Below are 17,736 nucleotides of genomic sequence, written 5' to 3' on the forward strand. Positions count from 1 at the left end.
CCCCAGCCGCCAGCGGAAGGAGGATGGCGCAGGCGGAAGTGCCGGCGGCAGTGCCGGGACTACAGCTCCCAGCGAGCCCCGCGCGGCTCGCGCTCGTCCCCCTGGCGGCGCTGGCGGGAGGCGCTGGCGGGAGGCGCCGGCGGAGCGCGGGTCCCTCTCCTGAGCATCAGTGAGCGTCCGGAGCTGCGGCGGTTGCGAGCTGCGGCGCTGAGCCAGCAGGGCCGGTGAGTAGGAGCCGCGCCGCCTGCCTGCCAGCCCGCCAGCCGGCTCTCTGCGCCTCAGCTGCGTGGTTTGCAGGGGTGGGTGGGCGAGCGCGGGGGTCCGGCAGTCCGTCGCGGGGGCACGGGACTGCCTTTCTGGGGAGGCACGCTGCGTCTTTGCCGCGGGGCCCCGGTGTCCTCGGTGCGGGTCCTGTCCCCAGCCCAGGAGGGACGTCCTGTCCCGTCCTGCCCGACCCAGAGCGGAGGGACCGGTGCCGCAGGTGGCCGCGGCAGGTGGCCGCCTCCTCTCCTCCGTGCCTGACGGTTGTCGCAGGGACCCGGGACTGAGGGCCAGGTGGCTCCCGACAGCTGCGGCCCTGGAGGCCACCCCAGCCGCGGTGGGACAGGTGCGCGGGCATGCCTGGCCCCGGCTCCTGGGTGCCGGGAGCCTCTCGCACCCTCCCTGGTGCTGCCCTGGGGTGCTGCGTGGTGCAGGGGACCGGGAAGCCCTTGGCCCTCGGCGTCCACTGCGCTCTCGCCCCTTCCTGGCCGGGGTGGCCGGAGAAGGGCGCAGGCTGCGCATCCCGGGTCAGCTGGGGCACCGCGGCGCAGTGCACCTCGCGGGCCCGGGGGAGCGCGCGGTGCCCGTGGGGTGTCCCGGTGGTGCGGACCTGCGGGCGTGCGGCAGTAACGACCTCCTTCCCCAGCGTCTGTGCAAAAAAATTAGTGTTCTGTGCTTACTTTTTTTTTTTTTTTTAAGGAAGTTTGACTCTGAATATTTTATTTTGCTGGAGCCCCATTTGCCAGCATGTAGGTTTATGTAATAAACGGCATACAGTTGGGAAAAAAATCTTCCTGTGAAGGTGTTCTTCCTTGCCCTCTGCAGGAAGAATTACGCGGAGCTGGTGACAGGCTTATCCACCAGTAAGTGTAGGAGCTGCAGGCAGCAGATAAAGTGTTTTCTGAGTAGGGACACAACTCAGCTCTTAAGGACAAGTTTTGTTTTGGAAAGATTCTGTTATCCAGTTTCAAACACCGTGTTCTTTCAGTGTTGAAGATGGGGGAGGAGGGAAGAGCAAAGGCTTGTCAATCCTAATACCTCAACAGAAATTAGCTTTGCAGGATTAACTCTCCAAGCAAGCGAGCTGAATTTGGTAGCCCAAACTACAGCTGAAGCTGAGCCTCCATACTAAATCCTGTCTCAGTTTTAATAGTTTTTCAGTTGATTGGTTTGCCTCTTCCAAATGGGTGATCTTACTGTCTGTTAACAGGTATCTCGCACCTTTGTACTTTATTTCTTGTCTTCCACGGATTACTCTCGCTGCAGTGTTGACTATTAAGGTTAAATAGGACTCCTGGTCTCGGGCCTGTTTTTAGGGAGCATTCCCCCTGTATCTTCACCGAGTGTATTCTATTCCATTAAGTACTTTTTTGTTTATGCCTAATTACTAAAAGTTTGAAAAGTCAGGGGTGGGTGTTGGTTTTTTCCCCCCAAATGCTTTTGTGTGGCATAGATTTTCGTCTTAAAATTGTTAACATAAGTGGTCATGTTGCTAGATTTTCTTTCTCTAAAACCCTAGGCTAATTTAAAATGCACTTTTGGATTGTCTGTTCACATCAATGAGCTAGCATTTTATTTAGGGTTTTGGTATCTGAGATTGGCATTTAACTTACCCGGTTTTTGTCTGTGTTCATAATTAGGATTAGGCTGTCCTCTCTGATTAAATTGGGAAACTTTCCATCATTTTCCATGCTCTGGAATAGACGAATTACCTGTTCCCTCAAGTTTGGCACAACTTGACTGCAGACTGCCTGCACTGTTGCTGGTGTTTTTTTTAGGAAGTTAACATCAGTATTTAATTACCTTTTCATTTTTTTCATGATAATTTATTTTTCTCAATTTTCTATTTCTTCAAAGTAAATTTAATATATGCTAGTATAATGTCCTATATAGTATTCTGTTGTAAGACAACAAACTCTTCCATATCTGTATGTTCTCTTTCTGATGCAGTACTTTTTCGGTACCTTTTATCTTTTTTATTGGTCAGACTTGCTTAATGATTATTTTATTAATCCTTTCAAAGAACCAGCTTTTATTAACCAGGATTCATTGATTAATTCTATTGATTTTAATTTTTCTATGTCGTTAATTTCTGTTCTTTATCTTTCTATTTGATTTGAATTTATTTTGTTCAAGTTTTAGCGGTTTGAACAGAAAACTTGACTCATTTATTTAATCAGTTAGTCCTTCTGAACAAGGCAAAGATTTCTAATTCTTTCATTCCCCTTACCTCACATTTGGCCTTTGCTGTATTTTTACTTTAACCCTGCCAATGAGACATTATTACTATTTTTTTGGTAATTTTCTAGGTCAACATTTATTAGCTTTATCTACCTGTTTACCATTTTCTTCGCTTTCCATTCCTTCTTGTATCACAGATACTTTTCTCTGGAACATTTTCCTTCTCCCTCAAATACATTCTTTGGAAATTACTTCAGTGATGACAAATTCTCTATTTTTGTAATATCTGAAAATGCCTTTATTCTCCCTGTGTTCTTGAGTTTTGGTTTCGCCGTGTTTCTTTCTTCTATTGATTTCAGAGTTATTTATATATATTTTTTCTTTTCTAGCATTTTAAAAAGATGTTTTGTAGCTGCAAGGTTTTGGGATCTCTATTCTGCCAGAGTGCTGAAAGAAAAACAAAGATTAAAAATAGAAATTAATTTACAGTCCACTGTCAGTCATGACTGTTCCCTGTATCCTTAGTATATTGGGTATACAGTTCTATATTCATCTCAAGTTTATTAATTATAATTCATGTTTTCTGCATCCTTAACTTATTATTTTCTCTGTTTGACCTGTTGAATTGGAGAGTTGTATTAAAGACCTCCATTATGATTCTTGTAGAGTTTTTTTGTTCTGTTTCTATGTTTGATATATGTTTCTTTCTTTAAATGTTATATTTTTGAAGCTGTTTTACATGCTTAAAGGTTCACAGTTCTTCCTGGTGAGTTGTACCTTTTGAGAATAAACCAGCCATCTTTATTTTTGTTACTCATTCCTTTTATATTGCTATACTTGCTTTTTGTTAGCATTTATGTGGCATATCTTATTCTATTCACTTATTTCCAGTTTTCTGTGTCTTGTTTAATTGTTACTGTTACCATTAGCTTATAGCTGGATTTTGTTTAATTAATCTTTGTTTTTAATAAATATTGTGGTAAAATAAAATTTATCGTCTTTTTTTTTTTTTTTACCATTTACCACTTTTAAGTGTACAGTTCACCAATGTTAAGTGTGTGCACATTGTTGTGCAACCAATCTCCAGATTTTTTTCACCTGACCAAATTGAAGTTCTGTATCTATTACTCCAGCCCCTGGCAACCACCATTCTGCTTTCTGTCTCTATGAATTTGCCTATTTTAGGTACCTTGCATGAGTATCTAATATAGTACCTCATATAGTATTTTTCTTTTTATGACTGGCTTATTTCGTTTAACATAATGCCCTCAAGGTTCATCCATGTTGTAGCATGTGTCAGAATTTTCTTCCTTTTTATTGCTAACTAATATTCTATTGAATGTATATACCACATTTTGCTTATCCATATATTTATCAATGGATATTTGTGTTGGTTCCACATCATAGCTATTATGAATAATGCTGCCATGACCATGCGTAAATGAATATTTCTTCAAGACCCTGCTTTCAGACCCTGCTTTCAATTATTTGAGTATATACCCAGAAATAGAATTGTTGGATCAAGTAGTACTCCTATTTTTAATTTTTTGATGACCCAGCTTACTTTTTTCCACAGAGGCTGACCATTTTATAGTCTTACCAGCAATGCATGAGAATTGCAATTTTTCTACATCCTTGCTGACATTTGTTATTCTCTCTCTTATTTTTTGATAGCAGCCATCCTTATGGGTGTGAAATCCTAGTCTTTTAATAGGTGGCTTTAGCCCACTTATATTTATTTTTATTACTGATATTTTGGAGTTTATTCCTGCTATCTTACTTTATGTTTTTGATTTCTTTTCTTGTCTTGCTTGCTTGCTTGCTTTTTTTTTTTTTTTTTTTTTGAGGCAGAGTTTCACTCTATCGCCCAGGCTGGGGTGCAGTGATGCAATCTCAGCTTGCTGCAACCTCTGCCTTTTGGGTTTAAACAATTCTCCCATCTCAGCCTCCTGAGTAGCTGGGATTACAGGCCTGTGCTACCATGCCCAGCTAATTTTTGTATTTTTAGTGGAGTTGGGATTTAACCATGTTGGCCAGGCTGGTCTGAAACTTCTGAGCTCAAGTGATCTGCCTGCCTTGGTCTCCCAAAGTACTGAGATTACAAGCATGAGCCACTGTGCCCAGCTCATTTCATTCTCACTGCTGTATATATGCCATGCCATTGTGTATATCCCTAATGTAGATACACATTTAACTTTGGCAGTTGGTTGTTTGCAGTTTTGGACTATATGAATAGTGAGTGCATGAACACTCAAGTACATGTCTTTCGTTGAGAGAGTATATGCATTTCTGTTGAGTGTGTATCTGGGAGTGGAATTGCTTGGTCATAGACTGCATATGCTCAGTTTTAGTAGATACTAGCAAACAGTTTTCAATAGTGGTTGCACCAACTTATTTATCCCAGAGTAAATGTGGTTGCTCCACATTCTTGCCTACTCTTGGTAATTTCTGTCTTTTCCCTTTTAGTATTCTGATAGATTTTGTGGTTTTAATTTGGATTTTCCTGATGATAAATGAATTTGCGTTCTTTTGGTACCCTTAGTTTTTCACACATATCTAAACAGTTTTTTCTCTTGCTGTTAAAAGATAATCTGTTTATGTGAACTCTCCATGAGTAAAGCAAAACAGAATCTTGCATGATTTTAATTCTGTCTCATGTTAAGATCATATTAAAGTTCTGGGTTTTCATACATTATGCATAAACAGTTATTTAGGTAAACTGTAAATTTTTCTGATTATTTGCTCATCATTGATGCTTTTGTCTTCTTTGTTTTGCTTAGTGAGTAAGGACTAAAAGTGTTTATTTTGTTTTGTTTTCAGAAATTCTGTGAGTGGTACACTTTCTGAACCCTTGCATATTTAAAAAATGTTTTTTATTTTGCTTTTCCAGGTGAATATTCTTGGCTAGGTATAGGATTCTACCTTAAAACCTTCTGAATTTTGAAGGTACTACTTTGTTATCTGCTGGTCTCTAGGAAGAAGTCCATGCACTCTGATTCTTCTTTCTTTGTAGTTAGCCTGTTTCTTTTCTCTGAAGCTTTACAATTTTTATTCTTTTTCCTTGGTATTCTGAAATTTAACTACTGTTTGTCTGGGAGTGGATCTTTTTCTTTTTCTCTTTTTTTTTTTTTTTTTTTGAGACAGAGTCTTGGTCTGTTACCCAGGCTGGAAAGTGGCATAATCTTGACTCACTACAACTTCCACCTTCCAGGTTCAAGTGATTCTCCTGCCTCAGCCTCCCAAGTAGCTGGAATTACAGGTGTGTGTACCAGCACGCTTGGCTAATGTTTGTATTTTTAGTAGAGACAGGGTTTCACCATGTTTGCCAGACTGATCTTGAACTCCTGACCTCAGATGATCTGCCCACCTCTGCCTAACAAAGTACTGAGATTACAGGCATGAGCCAACAGACCCAACCAGCACAACCCAGCCTAAGAGTGGATCTTTTTTGTTCTTCCTGTTTAACATTTGGTAGTACCTTTCATTCTAAAGATTAATACACATTTCTGTGGCACTGGAGAAGTTTTGAGTGTTTCCTTGCCTCTATTCTATTTTCTGCTTTTGGAATTATTATTACTTGGGAATGAGAATATCTTGATTTATCTTTCATGTTTCTTAAAATAAGCATTTATTTTCTGTCAAATGTTCTGTCTTTTTAAATTAAATTAATTAATTTTTTTTTTTTTTTAAGAGACAGGGTATTGCTCTGTTGCCCAGGCCTGGGGTGCAATGGTGTGGTTCACTGTGACCTGGAACTCTTGGACTCAAGCGAGTCCCCTGCCACTGTGCCCAGCTCAAATGCTCTGTCTTTTTATCTTTATGGGCTGCATTCTGGGATGTCCCTTGACCTGATTTTGCAGGTCGCCAATCTAATATTTAGATTTATTCAGTGAACTCTTTAGTCCATCTCTTGAGTGTTTTTGTTTGTTTGTTTGTTTTTTGAGTGTTTTTAAATATTGATTATCATATTTTTAACTTTCCGGGTCTCTACTTTTAAACATTTAACTTTGGAAATAGATAAGATAATCAGTGTTCAAAACCAGATTGTATTAAAAAGGTGTAAAAAGCCAGGCACGGTGGCTCACACCTGTAATCCCAGCACTTTGGGAGGCCGAGGAGGGTGGATTGCCTGAGCTCAGGAGTTGGAGACCAGCCTGGGCAACACAGTGAAACCCCATCTCTACTAAAATACAAAAAATTAGCCAGGCATGGCTGTGTGCGCCTGTTGTCCCAGCTACTCGGGAGGCTGAGGCAGGAGAATTGCAAAACCGTGGTGGAGGTTGCAGTAAGCCGAGATCACACCACTGCACTCCAGCCTGGGCAACAAGTGAGACTCTGTCTCAAAAAAAAAAAAAAAAAAAAAAAAGGCGTAAATGAAAGGCATCCCCACCATTCCTATCTTCTTACTTCTCTTGCCTTACAAGCAGGTAACCATTGTTATTAGTTTCTTATGTATCCTTCCAAAGTTTCTTCATGCAAATACAAGCAAATATGAATCAGATTCTCTATTCCTCCTTTTTTGCACAAATAGTAGCATTATTCTCTATAATAATGTGTTTTTATTTCACAGTATATCTTAGAGATCATCACATACCAACTGCTTGCTCTTTATAGACATAATGTCCCCTCAGATCTTCCCAAGAATACCTAATAATTTCTTCTATGTGCTCTCGTAATTATCTTTGCTTGGGTATGTGTGTGTTCTGTTGATTCAGTGTCCCCATTTCATGATATTGAATAAAAACTTCGTGATTCTTCGTGTGTCTTTGAAGTTTGAGAATTCCTGTTTACTGTCTCTTCTTAGCCATGCCCTGCCTCTTGTGATTGTTGAAGAGCTGTGGTGGGCTGCCAAGTGGAGTGTGTGTTCCTGGTGAGGGGGTTGGTTGTGGAGAAGGGTCCAACAGTCCTGGCCATTCTGATTGCAGTTCCCCAGTTAATCATCTTGTCAGATTCCACCTCTGCTCTTCTTTCTGTCTGCTGTTAGAAGCCTGTTACCAGAAACCTGTTACCATTTCCCACTGCATGACAGCCTCCTCCCAAGCTCATATTGGGCTGTGGTTTGCTCAGGTAATCTGGTTCCAAGTACTTTTTACGTTTCAGAAATTTTCTAGACATTTTATTTGGCCATTGGCACACTTTCTTGTTTTCCAGGTTTCTTTTGATTTAGTGTTTTAAAAATATTCCTGCCATTCTGTTGAATTTTAAGACACTTGGAAGGCAGAAGTATGTGATTAGTTTATTATCTTGGTCCAACCTCCAATACTATATATATATACACACATACAGACACACACACACACATATTAGAGGAAAGGTCTTGCTCACTCCCAGGTTGGAGTGTATTGGGGCGATCATACCTCATTGTAAGTTTAAACTCTTGGACTTAAATGTTTCTCCTGCCTTGGCCTCCCAAAGCACTGGCATTACCAGCATGCGCCACCATGCCCAGTCCTTTCTTTTATAATTTATTTTAGTGTTGGGGACCCCCAGGACCATGCTCAGATCTGGTGGTTCACTTGGAAGACTCAGCAGCATGTGGTGTACTCATGGCTGTAATTTATTGTAGTGAAAGGATACAAAGCACAATCAGCAAAGGGAAAGCCAAGGGAAAGGTGCATGGGGCCAAGTCCAAAGGATGCCAAGCACAAGCTTCCAAGCATCATCTCTCAGTGTAGTCACACAGGATGTGCCTCACTCCCCTGCTAACTCCCCTACCAAGGAGCTGTGACAATGTGTGTGAAATGCCGTCTACCAGAGAAACTCATTAGAGACCCAACGCCCAGGGTTTTTATCAGGGACTGGTCATATAGGCCCCCTCTGCCCAGCACATACCACATTCCACACTCCCTGAAGAAAATTAGTTCAGCATAAACCACACAATAATTTAAGCACAGTGTGTCCCTCTTTACAGCTTAGATGGTGGGAACCCTCCTGAAATCTAAGTTGCCAGATGGGTAAACCATGATTTTTTTTTTTTTTTTGAGATGGAGTTTCGCTCTTGTCATCCAGGCTGGAGTACAATGGCACAATCTCGACTAACTGCAACCTGCACCTCCCACGTTCAAGTGATTCTCCCGCCTCAGCCTCCCAAGTAGCCAGGATTTTAGGCGTCTGCTACCATACCCAGCTATTTTTTTGTATTTTTAGTAGAGATGGGGTTTTGCCATGTTGGGCAGGCTGGTCTCAAACTCCTGACCTCAGGTGATCTGCCTGCCTCGGCCTCCCAAAGTGCTGGGATTACAGACGCGAGCCGTCACGCCCGGCCCAGATGGTGTTATTAAATGTTTTAGTTTGAAAGGCTTTTCAATTTCATTCAACCTGAGTGTGGGCTTAGATTGTCAAATCATCTTTTCTAACTGTACAGGTTGTATCTAGCCATAGGCCTGTATTTAGTTTCCTCCCTTTGCCTGTTTTTAGACCTCAGGTGTGAGCAATTGAATTAATTATATTCTCATTCTTAGCCCTTTATCATCATTGGCGCATGCAAGCCCCTCTGTAGTTTTGCTTGCTCATGCGTTTGTTGGTTCATCTATTTATTACATTTTGTCCCCCTCCCATTCTCTTTTCCCCACAGACAGCTGCTCCAGTGAGGTTCATATAATGCTCTTGTGTATATACAGTTGACCCTTGAATAATGAGGGGCTTAGGGGAACTGATTCCCTGCACAGTTGAAAATCTGTGTATGACTTTTGACTCTCCCAAAACTTAACTACTGACAGCCTACTATTGACTAGAAGCCTTACCCATAACATAAACGCCAATTAATGCTTATTTTGTGTGTGATGTGTGTTATATACTGTATTCTTACAATAATGTAAGCTAGAGAAAGGAAAATCTTACTAAGAAAATCATAAGGAAGAGAAAATATACTTTTTATTAGTTACTTGTAAGTGGATTATCATAAAGGTCTTCATCCTTGTCGCCTTCATGTTGAGTAGGCTGAGTGGGAGGAGGAAGAAAAAGAGGGGTTGGTCTTGCTGTCTCAGGGGTAGCAGAGGTAGAAGAAAATCCACATATAAGTGGACACATGCAGTTCAAACCTGTGCTGTTCAAGGGTCACGTGTATACTGTTTTCTGTGCATATATTTTAATTCATGTAAATTAAAAAAATATGCACACAAAACAGTATACACGTGACCCTTGAATAGCAAGGTGTCCTGTGCTAGCCTTTATTCTGTATCTTAGCATTGTCACTTACCACCCATCCCTGTTACTTGGTGACTCTCTGGTCTTAGTATCTACCACATTTTGCCCATCTTGTTTGCTGGAGATGGACACCCAGGTTGATTCCCACTCCCAGCAATGCTGAATGAACCTCTTGTACATGTCTCCTTATGGACTTGTATGAGAATTCTTTGGGATTTAGACCCAGCAGTAGGACTGTCTGGTCATGGCATGTGCCTGTACTTAATATAACCAAGTACTGCCAGTTCATTCTCAAGGGTGGCTGCACCACTACCTTCCCCAGCAGCACGCAAGAATTCCAGAGGCCCTGATCTTCAAATGTGCGTGGTATCATTCAGCTTTCTAGACTTTAGCAGTCTCCCTCTTTTTATGTGCATCGCTCTGCTTACTGCTGAATGTGAGAATGTCTTTATATATGCTTGTTATCTTTTTGAGTTTCCATTGACATAAATTGCCTGTTTGTGCCCTTTCCCCATGTTTCAACTGGAATCTCTGATTGGATGTCTTACACAGTAGCTGCTTGTTGATGTTTTGACAGTGCACAGAGTTTCTCCCGATATGTCATATGTCACCTTTTTGGTTGGTATCTTTGTTGGACAAGAATCCTTAATTCTATAACCTGAATAATCAATCTGCCCCATGAACTTACTTAGTTTTACCTTTTGACATGTCTGTTGACAACATTTAGTAATCAAGATATTTCACATAAATATCCAGATTCCTAACCTCTTTTGGAAAAGTGAAAGATATTTCAGTCCTGGCTAGAGTGACTGAGGGGTGAGTTCCTGCTGTAGCTAGGGCCTGGGCTGCCTACCCTCCTGTCCTCACTCATTCTCTTGACCTCCTGGCCACTAGCATCATCTGACTTTATGACCAGCCCCTGCTGTGTGTTAGGCAATGCCTTGAGAATAAACAAGCATGGTGATGATGTTCTTAAGATTGCTTGGACATAATTTTGGGGTGGGTGGACTCAGCATTGAGAACACAGTAGTAGCTGTTGTGTCTCCTGACACTATAGGATGGGTGTCAGCACGGCAATAGGATACTGACAGACTGTGTGCACCCTCTCTCATCAGTAATGATTCATTCTTTTCAACCTTTTCTGGATCAGCTCATTTCTTTTCACCAAAAGAAAAACCAACAAAAAAACAAATCATGGTTTAGTGAAATTGCATATGAGCAACAGTTCTAAATGAGGGATCTGAAAACTTTTTCTGTGAAGAGCCATGGAGTAAATATTTTAGGCTTTGCAGGGCTGTGTGTTCCCTTGGAATTACTCAGCTCTGCTCCGGTAGTGTGAAAGCTGCCATGGGCGGTATGGAAATGAACGTGGTCTCTTCATTTGGTCTGAATTTGTGCTGCAGACTGTAGTTTGCTGTTCCATGTTCTAAACCACAGTCTTAGACTTAATTTTTCTCCTAATGAATACATGGTAAGTACCTACTAGGTACTAGGTGCTGAGGTTATAGTGATGGACAAGATGCAAATCCAGTCTATTCAGCTTAATGTCTGGGTGAGGAGACACATGAGGTAGCAGGTAATTACTGAAGAGGATGGCAGGCCAGGACACAGGAGAGCACAGATTTGGGCAGCAGGGGTTGGGAGCAGGGCATGTCAGGTAAGACTTTCTAGAAGAAGATGAAGTCTAAATGAAGCAGGGAGAGGGTTAGGCAGGACAAGGCAAAGGTGTTTTTGAACCTCATCTGCAAATTCCATGAGGTGAGAGTTTAGCTCAATATAGCTGGAAAGTCGAGATTGGGTTCTGTGCTGATAGCAGGAATGACAAGAAAGAGACTGAATGAACAATCCACACATGGAATTGTGAGTGCTTAAATAATCCAAGGTTGATGGTGATAACTCCTATGCTATTAAAATGTGTCAGAAAATTAAAAAAAAAAAACATGGAAAGCATCTCAGTGAATTTTACAAAGTGTGATAGAGAGCAGTATATGAATTCTGGGGGTTAGACATTTTTAAAAAATGAAAAAAAAAGAGAACAGTGTAAGCCCACAAATATAAACTATAGACCAAATTTACATGTGATATGTATACAGATATCCTAAAATATCAAAATGAGGTCAGAAGAATATTAAAAGAGTAATAAACTTTGACCAGATAGATTTTACTCTAGGAATTCCAGAATCGTTTGATATTAGGACGTATGTTAATTTAATACAAGGGGAAAGTTTAATAAGTTTCTGTTTTATTAGTTTAATAAAATGGGGTAGCTATATAATTGTCTTGAGAAATTCTGGGAAAGCATTTGAAAGAATTTGACTTTAAATCTTGCCATTTCTTGAAGTGCTTTCATTATTGTGCCTTCAGGGTGTACAGCGTGGCTGACTTTACCACTTTTTAATTTCTCTGGCAAATCTTTGCTCATTATTTCTATAACTTTGGTTCATCTTGTCCTTTGTGAATCCATTCTTGTTTACTCTATGTGGAATAAGTTTTTCTTTTCTCTCTAGTCCAGTTATACTCCATTCTTGCATTTCAATTGGAATTTTTGGTTTCTTTCAATTGATTGCCTTTTTTGAGAGACAGAGATTAGGCACTGTAGAAAAAAGATAAATAAGACAGTACTCAGAGTTTTTTCTCTTTACCCTCAGACTCATTTTCTACCCTTCCATATTTCTCTGTCTCAGAGGGAGAGGATTCCTACAAACTTCACTTTGCAGTGTCCCCTGCCAACTGCCTCTGGCCAAGTATGGCTAGTAGGAAGCACTAGTGGGAGATTGAAAGGTGGGAGGAAGGGAAAAGCCAGGGTTTTCCCTCCTTGTTTTCGGCTTTGTACAGTGTCTCTGAGGTGGTCCCAGTTCCAGCCAAGGACTCTGACACTGGCTTGTGACCTCTGATAATACCCCCTCCTCCTTTATCCTTCCAGCTTCATGGGAATCTCTGGGTTGGCTCACCATCCCAACTGGCTTTTTAGTCCTGCCTTAAACCTTGTAATTAGTTCCCATAGTAAATTCCCTCTATTGAACTGCTTCTCTTGAATTCTATTTTCCTTAATAAACCTTGCCCAATGTAGATAAAAACCCTATTTCTGTGTGTTCACAATCTCATAGAAAAGCGGACATGAAAAACTGTAAGTTTTGTCTATTCAGTGTTCCCTCTTCCCTTCTTTTGGAAGTAGACTTCACTTTGGGCGCAGTAATCAACTATGACCCAGAATGAGCCAATCGAAATTTAGACATGGACACACACAGAGAAAAGATGATGTGAATATTTTTTGTTGACATGTAATAATTATACATATTTATGAGGACAGAGTGATATTTTGATACATATATGCAATGTGTAATGATCGAATCAGGGTAATTAAGATATCCATCATTGCAAACATTTATCATTCCTTTGGTTGCGAACATCCAAAATCTATTCTACCTTTTTGAACATGTACAATATATTATTGGTAACTATACTCACCCTACAGTGCTACTCAACACTAAAACTTATTCTTCTTGTATAGCAGTGAATTTGTATCTATAAAATAACTTTTCCTGAGCTTCCCCTTTTAATTCTATGACCCCATTTTCTTTTTAGCAACCACATCTGAGTGAGAACATGCACTGTTTATCTAGTAGAGATGGGATTTTTCCATGTAGGTCATGCTGGTCTCGAACTCCTGACCTCAGGTGATCTGCGCATCTTGGCCTCCCAAAGTGTTGGGATTACAGGTGTGAGCCACTGTGTCTGGCTTCATCTGGGATTTTGATAAGGATTTTGTTGAATTTATAGATCAATTTGGAGAGCATTACCAATGCTAAATCTTTTGATCCATGAACATGGGATAGTTTTTCATTTATTTAAACCTTTAATTTCTTTTAACAGTGTTCTATAGCTTCTAGAGTATAAGTTTTGCACTTATTTGGATAAATTTATTTCTGACTGTTTTTATTCCCTTCTATTCATATCATGAAAGGGTGGTGGATTTTATTGAATGCTCTTTCTGTGTCCATTGAGATGATCATATGATTTTTATTCTATTGATATAATCAATTGACTTTCAGATAATAAGCTTTTTTTTTTTTTTTGAATTCAGAGTCTTGCTCTTGTTACTCAGGCTGGAGTGCAATGACACGATCTCGGCTCACTGCAACCTCCGTCTCCCAAGTTCAAGAGATTCTCCTGCCTCAGCCTCTTGAGCTAATTTTTTGTATTTTTAGTAGAGACGAGGTTTCACAATGTTGGCCAGGCTAGTCTCAAACACCTGACCTCAGGTCATCCACCGCCTCGGCCTCCCAAAGTGCTGGGATTACAGGCGTGAGCCACTCTGCCTGGCCTCAGATATTATATTTTTAAACCAACCTTTCATTCCTTGCATAAATCCCATATGATCATGGTATATAATTCTTTTTACATGTTGCTGAAACTGTTTTGCTAGTATTTTGTTGGGGATTTTCATATCCATATTCAGAAGAGATACCAGTGAGTAGTTTTCTTGTGATATCTTTACCTGATTTAGGTGTCAGGGTAATACTAGTCTCATAAATGAGTTGGGAAGTGTTCCCTCCTCCCTCCCTGCAACCTTGCTGAACTTTTTGAACAGTTATCATTAGTGTCTTAGTAGTTTCCTTAGGATTGTCTAAATATAAGATCATATCACCTGTGAATAGAGATCTGTTCTGTTTTTTGGAGGAGTTTGTAAAGAACTGATACTAATTTATAAGTTTGATAGAATTTCACAGTGAAATCTTCTGGGCCTGGGATTTTCTTTGTAGATAGTTTCTTGATTGCCAATTCAGCCTCTTCCCTTGTTATAGCTCATTCAAATGTCTTTCTTCTTGAGTAAATTTTGGTAGTTGGTGTCTTCCTAGTAATCTGTTTATTTCATCTAAATTTTCTAATTTGTTGGCACACATTTGTTCATAATATTCTTTTCTAATCCCTCATTAGTAATGTCCTCTCTTTCATTTCTGATTCTAGTAATTTGAGTCTTCCCTCTTTTTTCTTTGTCAGTCTAGCTAAAAGGTTAATTTTGTTAACTTGGTTGATCTTTTCAAAGAACTAACTTTTGGTTTTATTTATTTTTTCTATTGTTTTTCTACTTTTGATTTCATTATTTTTTGCTTTAATCTTTATTATTTCCCTTCTGGTTGCTAGGAGTGATGCAACTACAAGCCAAGGAGCACTTAGGATTACTGAGAACCCCTGGAAGCTGGGAGACAAGGGAGGATTCTTTCCTAGAGCCTTCACAGGGAGCATGGCCCTGTACTCACCTTGAGTGCAGACTTTTAGCATCCAGAATGGGGAGAGAATACATTTCTGTTGTGTTAAGCCACTCAGTTTGTGGTAGTTTGTTACTGTAGCCTGAGGAAACTAATACAAACTTTTTAATTCTTTTATTTCTTTTTTTACTGTGTTTATGTGAGTTATTTTTTAGTATCTAGGGTTTAACATGTATGTCTTTACTCATAATTTAATTCTAATGAGATATAGAAATGTTATTCCTATGCAGTTCTATTGTCTTTCCCCTTTTTATGGTATTTTTTATTACATTTATTAATATTACAAACCCAACCATACTATTGTTGTAATTATTATTTTTAAATTTTTTAAATTTTATTTTTAAGTTCCCTATCGTTATATTACTTTCCTATCTATAGTAATTTCCTTAGCCTAATAACAGCTTTGTTCCAACTCTCTCTTTCATGCAGTTATTTGCAAATATATTACAAGTATATTTCTATATAAGTTCAACAATATGCATTATATATAATATTTTATGCAATTGCTTTTTAAATCAATTCAGAGAAGAAAGGAGAAAAATATGCATTTTTAGTGTCACAGTTACAGAATAACCTTGATAGGTACGCTTTGGTTTTCTGTGTAAATTCAGATTATCCTCTGGGATCACTGGCTTTCAGCCTGAAGAACTTCCTCTAGTGTTTCTTATAAGGCAACAAATTCTCTATTTTTGTTTATCTGGGATGTCTTTATTTCACCTTCATTTCCTGCCCATTTTTACCACAACAAAGTGGCAAGATACGTATAAAAGGTACCATTTTAATCACTAAAAAGTTTTTGCTCTCGTGAGCCTTGGTCCTTCATATGCTTTCTCCTTCTCAGCAGCAATCTCTTGTTTCCTGCTTAATTATCTTTTTTTTGAGACGGAGTTTCGCTCTTGTTACCCAGGCTGGAGTGCAATGGTGGATCTTGGCTCACTGCAACCTCCGCCTTCTGGGTTCAGGCAATTCTCCTGCCTCAGCCTCCTGAGTAGCTGGGATTACAGGCACGCACCACCATGCCCAGCTAATTTTTTGTATTTTTAGTAGAGACAGGGTTTCACCATGTTGACCAGGATGGTCTCGATCTCTTGACCTCGTGATCCACCCGCTCCGGCCTCCCAGAGTGCTGGGATTACAGGCGTGAGTCACATTTTTCATTTTTTTTTTTTTGGGACAGAGTCTTGCTCTCTCATCCAGGCTGGAATGCTGTGATGTGATCTCAACTCACTGCAACCTCAGCCTCCTGGGTTCAAGTGATTCTCGTGCCTCAGCCTCACAGGTAGCTGGGATTATACGTATATGCAGTCATGCTCGGCTAATTTTTGTATGTTTATCAGAGATGGGGTTTGGCCATGTTGGCCAGGCTAGTCTCGAACTCCTGGCCTCAAGGGATCTGCCTGCCTTGGCCTCCCAAAGTGCTTGGATTACAGGCATGAGCCACCGTGCCTGGTCTCCTGCTTAATCATTTTTAAGTGTACAGTTCAGTAGTATAAAGTATATTTATATTATTATACAACCCTCACCACCATCTGTCTCCAGAACTCTTTATCTTGCAAGACTGAAATTCTGGACCCAATAAACAAAAACTCCCCGTTACTGTTCTACTTTCTATCTCTGAATTTGACTACTGTAGTTCATGTAAGTGAAGTAATACAGTATTTGTCCTTTTGCGGCTGGCTTATTTCAGTTAGCATAGTGTCCTCAAGGTTTAGCCATGTAGCATATGTCAGAATTTCATTCCTTTTTAATACTGAATAATATTCCATTGTGTATACATAGACCACATTTTGTTTATTCATTTGTTGATGGACCCTTGGGTTGCTTCTACCTTTTGGCTATTGTGAATAATGCTGCTATGCACATGGGTATACAGATACCTCTTCAAGACCCTGGTTTCATTTTTTTGAATATATATTTTTTATATTTTTGAAAGATAGCTTTGTTGTATATAGGAATCTTGGTTAATACTTTTTTTTCTTTGAGGACTTTAAATATGTTATCATTCATTATTTCTGATGAGAGGTCAACTGTTTATATTATTGTGGTTCTTTTATAAGTGAGTTTCTTTTATAAGTGAGGTTCTCTTTTAAGTCTTCCTCTAGCTGCTTTTTTTTTTTTTTTTTTTTAAAAACAAGCTTGAAAAAATTTTATTAAAGGAAAATTTTGCATGGTTTACTTTTCACCAGTCTGTTCTGGCATGCTTCTAATGATGTCAGAATCACCTGGATCAATGATAGCCAGTGTGCACACTCTGTAGTATTTTCCACGTGCTGTGCCCAGTTCAATATTATTGCCACTATAATGATGGACACCAGTTTTGACTAACATTGCATAGTACTCTATTTTGGATTTCCTCAAAACTGGGCAGTTGTTAGCGAGAATGACCAATTTCGCTTTGCCTTGTCTGATCATCTTCAGAGTCTGCTTGTACCCCAGCACGTACTTTCCGCTTTTCTTCTTTTCTTTTCTTTTTTTTTTTTTTAGATGGAGTTTCGCTCTTGTTACCCAGGCTGGAGTGCAATGGCGCGATCTTGGCTCACCACAACCTCCGCCTCCTGGGTTCAAGCAATTCTCCTGCCTCAGCCTCCCAAGTAGCTGGGATTACAGGCACACGTCACCATGCCCAGCTAATTTTTTTGTATTTTTAGTAGAGACGGGGTTTCACCATGTTGACCAGGATGGTCTCGATCTCTTGACCTCGTGATCCACCTGCCTCGGCCTCCCAAAGTGCTGGGATTATAGGCGTGAGCCACCGCGCCTGGCCTACTTTCCGCTTTTCATAATGAGTTGAAGCCTAGAGTTGATCGACTCCAGCGACTTTTTCATCTTCTTTGCGGCCACCATCTTCCTGCCTTAGGTGCGGCACGGCCCCCAACCA

General features: G+C 40.2%; 1 protein-coding gene across 1 annotated transcript in view; it reads left to right on the forward strand.

Annotated features, from left to right (window-relative positions):
- Positions 1-207: 207 nt before the first annotated feature.
- The window catches only part of SPECC1 (sperm antigen with calponin homology and coiled-coil domains 1), a 308,899-nt gene continuing 291,370 nt past the window's right edge, over positions 208-17,736 (forward strand). Inside the window, exon 1 of the mRNA XM_064378212.1 lies at positions 208-224. The gene's annotated coding sequence lies outside the window, so the exon portion shown is untranslated. The remainder of the gene's footprint in view (positions 225-17,736) is intronic.

The sequence above is a fragment of the Aotus nancymaae genome, unplaced genomic scaffold (assembly GCF_030222135.1).
Source record: "Aotus nancymaae isolate 86718 unplaced genomic scaffold, 86718_ANA_hifiasm-v0.15.2.pri h1tg000018l, whole genome shotgun sequence".
NCBI classification, from domain to species: domain Eukaryota; kingdom Metazoa; phylum Chordata; class Mammalia; order Primates; family Aotidae; genus Aotus; species Aotus nancymaae.